Below are 10,027 nucleotides of genomic sequence, written 5' to 3' on the forward strand. Positions count from 1 at the left end.
TATTACAAAGTAAATATCTAGATGGCAACTATTATTTTTATTTGATATTTTGTTTCTATATACTAAGTTCTAAATATGGAACTTTAAATGAGTAATTCAAAATATTTGTTTGAAATTAAACTAACAACGTGGCTGTAGTTTAGTGGTAAGAATTCCACGTTGTGGCTGTGGAGACCTGGGCTCGAATCCCAGCAGCCACATAACTTTTTTGTTTTGTCTTCTCTTTAAACATAATTTTTTTGTTTTGTCTTCTCTTTAATATACCAATTCGAATACATAATAACTACTTACAAAAATACCACACAGATTTTATTGTTATGAAGTAATTATAAAGTATAGTATACTATTTTATGAACTTTCAAGTGTAAAATAGGTAAGCAAAAGAATTAATGTTATACACATGATTTTACTAAGCTTGCTAGTTAATACTTCTAATGTATTGACAAAACATATAAACAAAAGATATGCAAATGTTATGTTTTGCAAGCTCGTGCCACTATATTATGCAAGATCGAAGCACCAAATAATGGATAGTGAATGCAGGTAAGTCCTACCAACTTTGTTGTTGCATGAGCTCGTTTTGGAGAATTTAGAAGCAACGGAAGTGATAATAGTTAATATTTTTATATGTTGAATTTCGAAGCAACAGAGGTGAGGGGCAGGAGACGAAAGATTTACAAATCATAAGGTACATGACTTGCAAATAGGGTTAACCGATAGAACTTTGACTGTGGAAAAACCACCAAAGTTGGAGACTAAATATTGAAAAAATGCATTATATTGAGTAAATAAGTAAACATTTGGTTACATGTTCATAAATACACATCTAAAAGTTCATGTCAGTTTGTACCAAATTAGGATGTCAATCAGTCCCTCATCTTTGTCTGTTTGAGGAATTTAAGAACATTTTCATACACAATGAAAGTTATAGAAGCTGCAGGAAGAGTTTTGAGAAGGCTTGCTGTAAAGCCACCATAAAAGCCTTTAATACCCTCCAATCTAAACAAGTATCAAGCAAGTTTTCAGTTTACGATATCAGAATAAACGTTTTAATTTTTAACTAGAGATACTCACCGAGCCGTTTTCTCCAAGGCCTGCCCACTATCTGTGTATCTTGAAACCCCATACTTATTCGGCCGCTGCTACACTTCAAAAAATAAAATCATAGATACCTGCCTTTTCATTTCCAAAAACTTCTCATTTTTTAATTTTTTATAAAACTTATATATTATGTGATGAATCTCCTTCTGAAAAGATGAGGGAGAAATGCATAGTTGAATAATGTAGAAATCACAAAGATTTAAATGTTTGTTTTACCTGTAGTCAAGCACGAATGACCTCATAATTACCATGTAACATGCGAGAAACAATTAGAAAGTTTAGAGTTGTAAATAATTAGAAATTTAAGCTATGTGATAGTTCCTAATTATGCCTCTAAATGAAACAAACATTTAGTGAACCATCCGGCTAGAAGTTATAGGTTCATTTAGTTAAACGAGCAAGCATGAACACTTGCCTTATTCGTTTATGTTCGTTTGTTTACATTCACTTAGGTTTTTTGGCTTACGTTTGCTTAAGTTCATTCGTTTATATATACATAAAAAAATTCTTAGGCTCATCACATTTTAGGCTAGTTTCATGATGTTAAAATATCACCCATTATAATTAAATCTAGTTTTATTAATTTTAAGGCTCACGCTAACTTTTAATTAGTATTCGCATGGTTATGTTCGTTCATCTATATTCAGTTATATATGTCCATCCGTTTGTGTTCGTTTATGTTCATGAACCGTTATTTTATACAATTAACAAACAAACATAAACGAACACGAACACGCTCATTTTCTAAACGAGCAAGCATGAACAATAAAACCTCGTCTGTTTATTGTTAGTGTTCGTTCGGCTCGTTTACAGGCTTAATCCTAATCCTACCTGAAACGGATATGTTGCAAGTATGGCAGCCAGTTTAGAAGAAGCTCCTAAAGTTGCATAATCAACTGTACTCTGCAAGGAAAACTTAACTAGATTATCAGCAGAAAAAGGTACCAAATTAATATACATATTTAATATGTTTGAAGCTTGAAAAATCATTCACCGGATGAACTTACCAATAATTTAGAACTTTTAGCAACGGACGGGTTTTGTTTATGCCTAAAATCAATTATGAGTTTACGAAGCTCCTCATATGCTGTAAACTGAATGGCACCATGAGTGACCTGCAAGAGATATAGCACAGGCATATTACACACATAAACACAAGAATGTAACATGTCACATATTGCATATCGACAGAAATAACGATACCAAATCTAACCAGAAAAAGTCCAGGTAAAAGCCCTTTGTATAATGCTTTCCATCCTTCATCTCTCAATATTGTTTTCAAAGCATCTGCAATCATATATATAATGGATAATAATGTCAATGTCATCCGTTAGAACATTAGGGTCCAGTTTGTGACTAATGAAATGAAAAACGAGAAACTGAGCGCACCATTAAAACCAGAATACGGAGGGCCTTGATGCTGAGGAGTTTGAAGTTGTAATCTTGTTTTCACAACCCAAATAGGATTGGTAAAAAGACATACCTGAAAAGGTAATCATTTTGATATTATAACAAGATGAAGATAAAGATGAAATGCAACAAACTTACAAGTCCTCCTGCTTCTGCAGCCGAAGCAAGATGAATATACGCGCTTGACTTGTCTTGATTTTCCATATATCTTTGTTTTGCAGTGTTATAGCTATAAACAAAAATTTATGATATGTAAATATGTTAAGAAGGCGAATATGCGTTAAAAAGCATAGAAATCTTGAAATTATACAATATTGACTCGTCTAAGTTAGTTACGGGCTCATACTTCACTTACAAGTAGAAGTATAGACCCCATGAGATAGTTGAGCCTAAAACTGCAGGATTAAAGCCAGCATATAACCCTCTCAGACCCTGAAAAAATGGATACTGTTTAATAACAAACATAACACTCGAATGACTATTGATAAATTATAGATGCGCGTTAGCAGTCGTAATCGAATGTGTTCATCTTTGAATCCAAGATTTAGATTTTTCAGACTAGACTGTTAAAGTACATTAGGCAGACTATTCCTCTTGTATGGTTGTATATGCCGGGGCATTCATGTCCTTTTGATATATTAGTTTGTTAGAGTTTGCTACACCTTGTATCTATTGTTCCCTTTCTTCATGCCCTGTATATCGTGAACCGTTCAGTAAACTGATCGTGAACCGTTCTGCGGAAAGTTTGTTTATTTAATAAACGAATGAACACGAACACATTTTTTAGTTCATTTAAGGAAACGGATGAACATGAACACCATGTTTCGTTCACGCATCTAACCTCATGGCTATGTTAGTTAATTTGCGTTCGTTCATTCACTTGTGTCCGTTTGCTTTTGGTTGTTTAACCCATTTAACTTATGTAATTTTATAGATTTTAAAAACAAATGAATATGTTAAGTAAAAACAAATGAATATGTTAAGTAAATAAGAACCCATGTACGTTAACTATCTGCTCAATGTTTTATTCATTAATGTTCATTTATGCTCGTTTATGTCCGTGAACTATTCACTTATATTTTTAATAAACACACATATTTGTTCGATTAACCATTCGTGTTCATTTGAAGTTAGATGAATGAACACGAACATGCCTTTGCTCGTGTTTGTTGGGGTTCGTTTAGAGGCCGACCTACATACAAGAGCTTACACATATTAATGATCAACGGTAGGTCCTATAATAAACGAACCTCTAATCGACCAATGGTGAAGAGAGCATGAGGAGTATGTTTGTAGCTCGGAAGGTTAGGGTTCCGGCCATCATAAACTGTTGAACAAATTAAACCAATCATCAAAATAAACATTTACAAATGAATATTTGTAGATGAATTAATAATAACATGATGTACGGACCTTGGAATCTGGTGCGGACAACATCGAGGGGATGAGAAAAGGTGACGGTAGCAAGTCCGGCGATGGAGCCGGCGACAGCGTTCTCCCATTGCCATTCCAACGCCATTGTTGTTTGCTTTTACCGTCAACCGTTGCATGCATGCATTTGGGTCACACCCATATATCCTGTTGTCATGTACGTCACCATATATATATATATACACTAAATTTTATCCCCCGTATAACAGGGGTTATTTTACATTATTCGTTTTTAATATTTACATATGTATATTTGGATTTTAATTTTATTTGTAAGAAAGTTCTGATGGTTTGAGAGAATGGTTGTTTTACATTTTTCGTTTTTTAATATTTATTTTTTGGATTAAAATTTTCTTTATTGTAAGAAAGTTAATAATATACGTAGGGTTTGATGATAAAAGAGTTTCATAAATAAATAATATGTTATAACCCGTTTAAAACCTATTTGGATTTGGTGACCCATGACCCGCTCATGTTTTTTTACTATAAAATTGTTTATTAATTATAAATAATATCCTTTTCTTTTTAAATTGAATATTAAATTTTAGTATATCCCTATTTTATAAGATTTTCATATTAAATAATTGGTAAGATTATTTTTTAATTTAATGAGATGCTATAACCCGTTTAAGAGCTATCTGGTTTTGGTAAGACCCATACCCATGAATTTGGGTTAAATCAATGAGAGAACTCCATTTAAAAATCAAACAATCTGGTGGCTTCCATAAAAGGGGGAGCGACCACATCGCGACACGTAAGATTTTAGGGTCTTTGTTTATATATATTATAGATAGATAGATATATAGGAGAAGTATAGTTTGAAAACCCTCTTGAGTTGAGAAAACCCTATGTAACATCGTTTTTTTTATTACATGTAATATATGTTGTTACATTTAATACAAAACATCGAAAACATAAAAAAAATGTTTTGCTATTTTTTATATTTTTTTAGTAATTTTTATATATGTTTTCAGGAGAGAGAAAATGTAAATAAACTTTTACATTTTTTGTTAACTTTAATTGTGGACCACAAGATTTAATCTTTGATTAAAAACATGTGGTTGAGAATATGTTTCTAGAGTTTTCACAACTCAAGTGAGTTTTTATTCTAACCTAACTATATATATATTTATATATATATATATATATATATATATATGATTAGGTTCATTTCAGAAGTGATTCTTATAGCGAGAAGTGATCTCAACCATTAGATTATTAATCAATGGTTGAAACATTATTGCACTTATTGTAATTAATAAAATTTGAAAGATATTAAAATAAATAAGAAAAGAGTAGTTTAGGTAGAATAAAATAATTAATCATTTACTTTATTTTATCTATCTCTAAATAAAAGCTCAAAGCATAAATATCACTAATTTATGATTTGTAAGTTACAATTTATTTATTTCATTATATGTTAGTGTAAGATTAAATTTTATTCTTTTGTCATCAATAAACAGTTTTTAATTTATAAGATTTAAGTAAAATAGTATCTTCATCTTTGATTACTCCTTTGTAAAAAAAAAATAAAAATAGTTCGAAGATGTGTAAGGTGGAAAAAAAACATGTACGAATAAATTGAAAATGTGTATGAGAAAATTAAAGATGCATAGGGAAAAAAATTAAGATGTTTATGAGAAATTAAAGATGTGTAGGAAAATTTTGAAGCTGTGTAGGAAGAAATTAAATATGTGTAGGAAAAAATTGAAGATGTGTAGGAAGAAAAAAAAAGTGTACGACGAATGTAGATGTGTAGGAAAAAAAAAGAATATGTTGTGCATGAGAAAATTAAAGATGTGCAGGGAAAAAAATTAAGATGTGTATGAGAAAATTAAAGATGTGTAGGAAAAATTTGAAACTGTGTAAGAAGAAATTAAATATGCGTAGGAAAAAATAGAAGATGTGTAGGGAAAAAAAGTGTACGACGAATGTAGACGTGTAGGAAAAAAAATATGTTGTGCATGAGAAAATTAAAGATGTGTAGGGAAAAAAAAATAATATGTGTATGAGAAAATTAAAGATGTGTAGAAAGAAATTAAAGATGTGTATGAATAAATTAAATATGCGTAGGAAACATAAGAAGATGTGTAGGACGATAAACATACGTATGAAGATAATTGAAAATGAGTATGAAAAAAATTAAGACGTGTATGAAAAATATTAAAGATATGTAGGAAACATTTGAAGGGGTGTAAGAAAAAATTATAGTTGTGTAGGATGAACTCAAGATATAAGGTAAAAAATATAAAGATAAATTTATTGTTTTATGAATTTATTGATTTTTTTAATTATTTTAGTTATTTTGATTATATTAATTATATTAGTTAGAAATGTAACTCATATGGTTTAATTATATATATTAATTGGAGAGAGAATAAATTTATATTACTTTAATATCCTTTTCATATATTTTTAATTAAGTAAGATTGAAAATTAAATGAGTGGCCTATATTGACTTCTCGCACTTCTCGCTGTAACTTAACTTCTCGCATGATCCATCCCCTATATATATATACATATATATATATATATATATTTAATTAGGAAAATCATATCACATCATATCATAGGTAAAGAAAAACATAAATAGGTATGTTGCATCATATTATTATTCACAAGGTAACAAAGCCTCGCGTTATGGCATGCACATGCAGCAACATGAATTAGGTCGATAACGGTCGCGTTCGGTATGCGTAACGACAATAAACCCAAAAATGTTTAAGACGACGCGTAATAGGCAGATAAAGCCCGCGATGTATGCCAAAACTAAACAAAAACACAAATTCGTTAGTGTCAAAGCACAACAATTTAACATTTTTAAAACAAAAAAAGGGCATTACGACGATGAACCCTATGTGTTAGCTAGTTTCGATGAACCCTATGTGTTAGCTACTTTCAATGCTAGACCATGTTGCAGCAATGGCTGCCGCTCGATGAAAATGGATCTAATTGTGTTCCTCCACCTACTGGGCTAGGTGATTGTTGGAATGTACTTCATTAGAACATAGCTGTCGACACGAATTTAGTCGGTATTAACAGTGCCAACACAAAATCGTACCCCTCCCCCAACCAAAAAATGACGTATTTTTAAAAAAGAATAACTTTTAGAAAACATATTCTAAAAAATAATAACAAAACATGTTGACGTGACACCACCAAGCCAACAACATGACCCAAAAAATGACGTATTTTTAAAAAAGAACATAAACGAACACGACCACGAGCGCGTTCATTTTCTTATCGAACACGGTTGCATATACTTTTTACGATTCATTTTTGTAATGTTAAGGATTAAAGTTAAGGATTTTTAGAGAGAATTGAATACCTTAGGGCTTAGACTTAACTTATTTAGGTCACATACCATAATGGTATTTCCCTTACATATTTTATTATTATTAGTATTAGCTTTTATATTGCGGTTAAACTGTGACCTTTTTATTAATATTATTATAATTAGTAGTAGTTTTTATATAACTGTTAAACTTTGATTTCCTTTTTTTTGCTTCATACACATGTTCTTAGAGCCGAGGGTCTCTCTGGAAGCCACCTCTTTATTCCTTTGGATAGAGGTACGGTGTGCCTACATCCCACCCTCCCCAGACCCTACCTATAGCTCTGCTGTCGGTGGGATTTTACTGGGTATGATTGATTGATTGATTGATTGATTTTTGTAATGTAGTGTTATGTTTTGTTAGATGATTTCTACGGTTCGTGTTGCAAGAAAGAAGACATCGGTTCGAGCAACAAGAATGAATACGTTGGTTCGAGTTGTTAGAATGAAGATGTAGGTTCTAAAAGTTATTGTTTATTACTTTTATTTTTAAACATATATATATTTGTGGTATAATGAAACTTTGTATATTATTTCTTTGGGTTTTATTGAAATTTATATTGGATTATAGTCTTCTGGTAATTTATATTTGGTTATATATAATATTATTTGTGTTTTGAAAATTTAAAAAAAAAATCAAAAGGAAGCAAAAGATGCGGTCAACAAAACAGCATCTTTTGGATACAAGCAGGTCACATACAAGAGGTTCATATTTACATGATTTGGTGTAAGCGGAAGATGCGGTTCACATTTAATTGAGCAGAAGGTGCGGTTTGCAGAAGGTGCGGTTCGATTTTAGTAAAAGATGCGATAGTATAAAGTGCGGGCTTTGGCACGCACCTTTTGGCTAAAAGCACAGCATCTTTTCGGCTTTTCTGTACTAGTGCATGCATTTTAATCTTTTATAGGATTAAGCTCAACTAGCCCTAAGTTAGTATTAAAATATTTAAAAAGTATTTTGGTACATAAATCTGTCAAATTTTGCTAGAACCAACTTTTTGGATGATGATGGCCATCACTTGTTATACATGTCATTGGTAAAAAAGAACTTTAGTAAAATATGTTTGGCTAGTTCACCTTTGATGTACAATTTGTTTAGTAGCAATACATGTGTTGCATTATTTTAGCGTATGGTTGTTGAGACTAGAAAGTTGGGGATCAAACATATACGCTTAGGCCTGTAAACGAATCGAGCGTTCAGTGAACTTTTCGTGAACCATTCGGCGGAAAATCCGTTTATGTTCGTTTATTTAATAAACGAACGAACACGAACAAACAATTTGTGCTCATTTAATTAAACAATGAACATGAACACATGTTCTGTTCGTTCATTTATGTTCATGAACGTTCGTTTATGTTTGTTTATTTATGTTCGTTTATGTGTTAATAGAAAATAATTAAATATTTTTTGGATAAGTTATCTACTTAAAAAGTTTTGTATTTGTTAATTTGTGTTCATTTATGTTTGTTTGTGTTCATTTATGTTCGTTTATCTTTGTTGAATTATGTTAAATGAACACAAGTGTTCAATTTTAAATAAACGAACAAAAACTTAAATATTCGTTTGATTAAGCATTTGTTTCCGTTCAAAGTTAAATGAACTGTTCATGTTCGTTCGAATTGTTTACATGCTTTTATTATTCACGTTGATGAATATATCGGTCTCAATTTCTAGGATTTGCCGATTTTATTTGTGTTCGTTTATGTTCGTTAAGACATTCATTTCCGTAATAAACGAACACGAACATAAAATCTCGTTCGGTAAGTGTTCGTGAACCGTTCATGAAAAAATTATTTCATTAACGAACGAACATGAACAAGGTCTTGTTCGTGTTCATTCGGTTCGTTTACAGCCGTATATACGCTACCTATACTAACCAGCCGAACTTGTGTTCGATAGGTTAATAGAATCTACACTATCTTTTGTATCGGGTTATTACATTCCAACACGCCTTATCAAAACGAGCTATGCTTTGCTCACAAATGTTAAAAAAAAGACAGAATTACAAATTTTGTCCTTTAAAAAAAGCCAAAAACCGGTTCGTGTTCTTTTCTAAGTTTCCTTGCAGGCGGTGTCCTTTAAACTTTTTTTTTCTACACGTTATGTCCTTTACGCTAACTGGGTTAGAAAAACTCAGTTAAATGCCCTCACGTGAGACGCATGTGAGGGCATTTTTGTCTTTTCACCACCTGCAACTTCTTCCTCTTTCTTCTTCATTTTTCTTCTTTATTATTATTTTTCTTCATTTTTCTTCTTCATTTTTCTTCTTTATTCATCCACTCCCACAATAACCACCACCAAACGCCGATTCACATCTCTTCCGACTCCCACATACTCCCAAACACCAATTCCCACCATGGATTCCGGTCTTCCCGCCGCCGTAGACGCCAGATCCGGTGGTAAAATATCAAAACGGAAACCAATTTCCGCCAGAACCACTCCGTACGACCGACCGGAACCCTCCAATTGGCGTAACGGCCTTCTTTTTCCGGCCAAAATCGTCGCCGGCGGTGCAAGTAAACTTATTTCGTCGATTTGGAGCCCTAAAACTTGGGGCTCAAATGGGTTGTCTTCAGAAACTGATTCCGATTCAGGTTTGTGTTCAAATTTGGGGCATTTTTGTGTTCAAACCCTCCACGTCATCCTTCCCAATAACCCACACCAAACCCTTAATCACCATCCGCCACCCAACCCCTAATTCATGAACGGCTCTGATTCAATACACGCACATCCACCAACGGCTCCATAGA

At 32.2% G+C, this 10,027-nt stretch overlaps 1 non-coding gene and 1 pseudogene across 2 annotated transcripts; one reads left to right on the top strand and one right to left on the bottom strand.

Annotated features, from left to right (window-relative positions):
- The first annotated feature begins 128 nt into the window (after positions 1–128).
- Positions 129–200, top strand: TRNAH-GUG (transfer RNA histidin (anticodon GUG)). Its single transcript has one exon. It is a non-coding gene; the product is annotated as a tRNA-His (tRNA).
- Positions 201–866: 666 nt separating this feature from the next.
- Positions 867–4,030, bottom strand: LOC143626282 (folate transporter 1, chloroplastic-like; annotated as a pseudogene). The gene is made up of 11 exons (XR_013152407.1): positions 3,925–4,030; positions 3,762–3,838; positions 2,867–2,943; positions 2,650–2,740; positions 2,491–2,584; positions 2,315–2,388; positions 2,109–2,216; positions 1,933–2,004; positions 1,318–1,338; positions 1,075–1,142; positions 867–999 (listed from the first exon to the last, which is right to left on the bottom strand). The product of XR_013152407.1 is annotated as a folate transporter 1, chloroplastic-like (transcript).
- Between the last annotated feature and the right edge of the window lie 5,997 nt (positions 4,031–10,027).

The sequence above is a fragment of the Bidens hawaiensis genome, unplaced genomic scaffold, assembly GCF_021521415.1.
Source record: "Bidens hawaiensis isolate Kalapana, Puna unplaced genomic scaffold, B.hawaiensis_p1.1 tig00004357_1, whole genome shotgun sequence".
NCBI classification, from domain to species: domain Eukaryota; kingdom Viridiplantae; phylum Streptophyta; class Magnoliopsida; order Asterales; family Asteraceae; genus Bidens; species Bidens hawaiensis.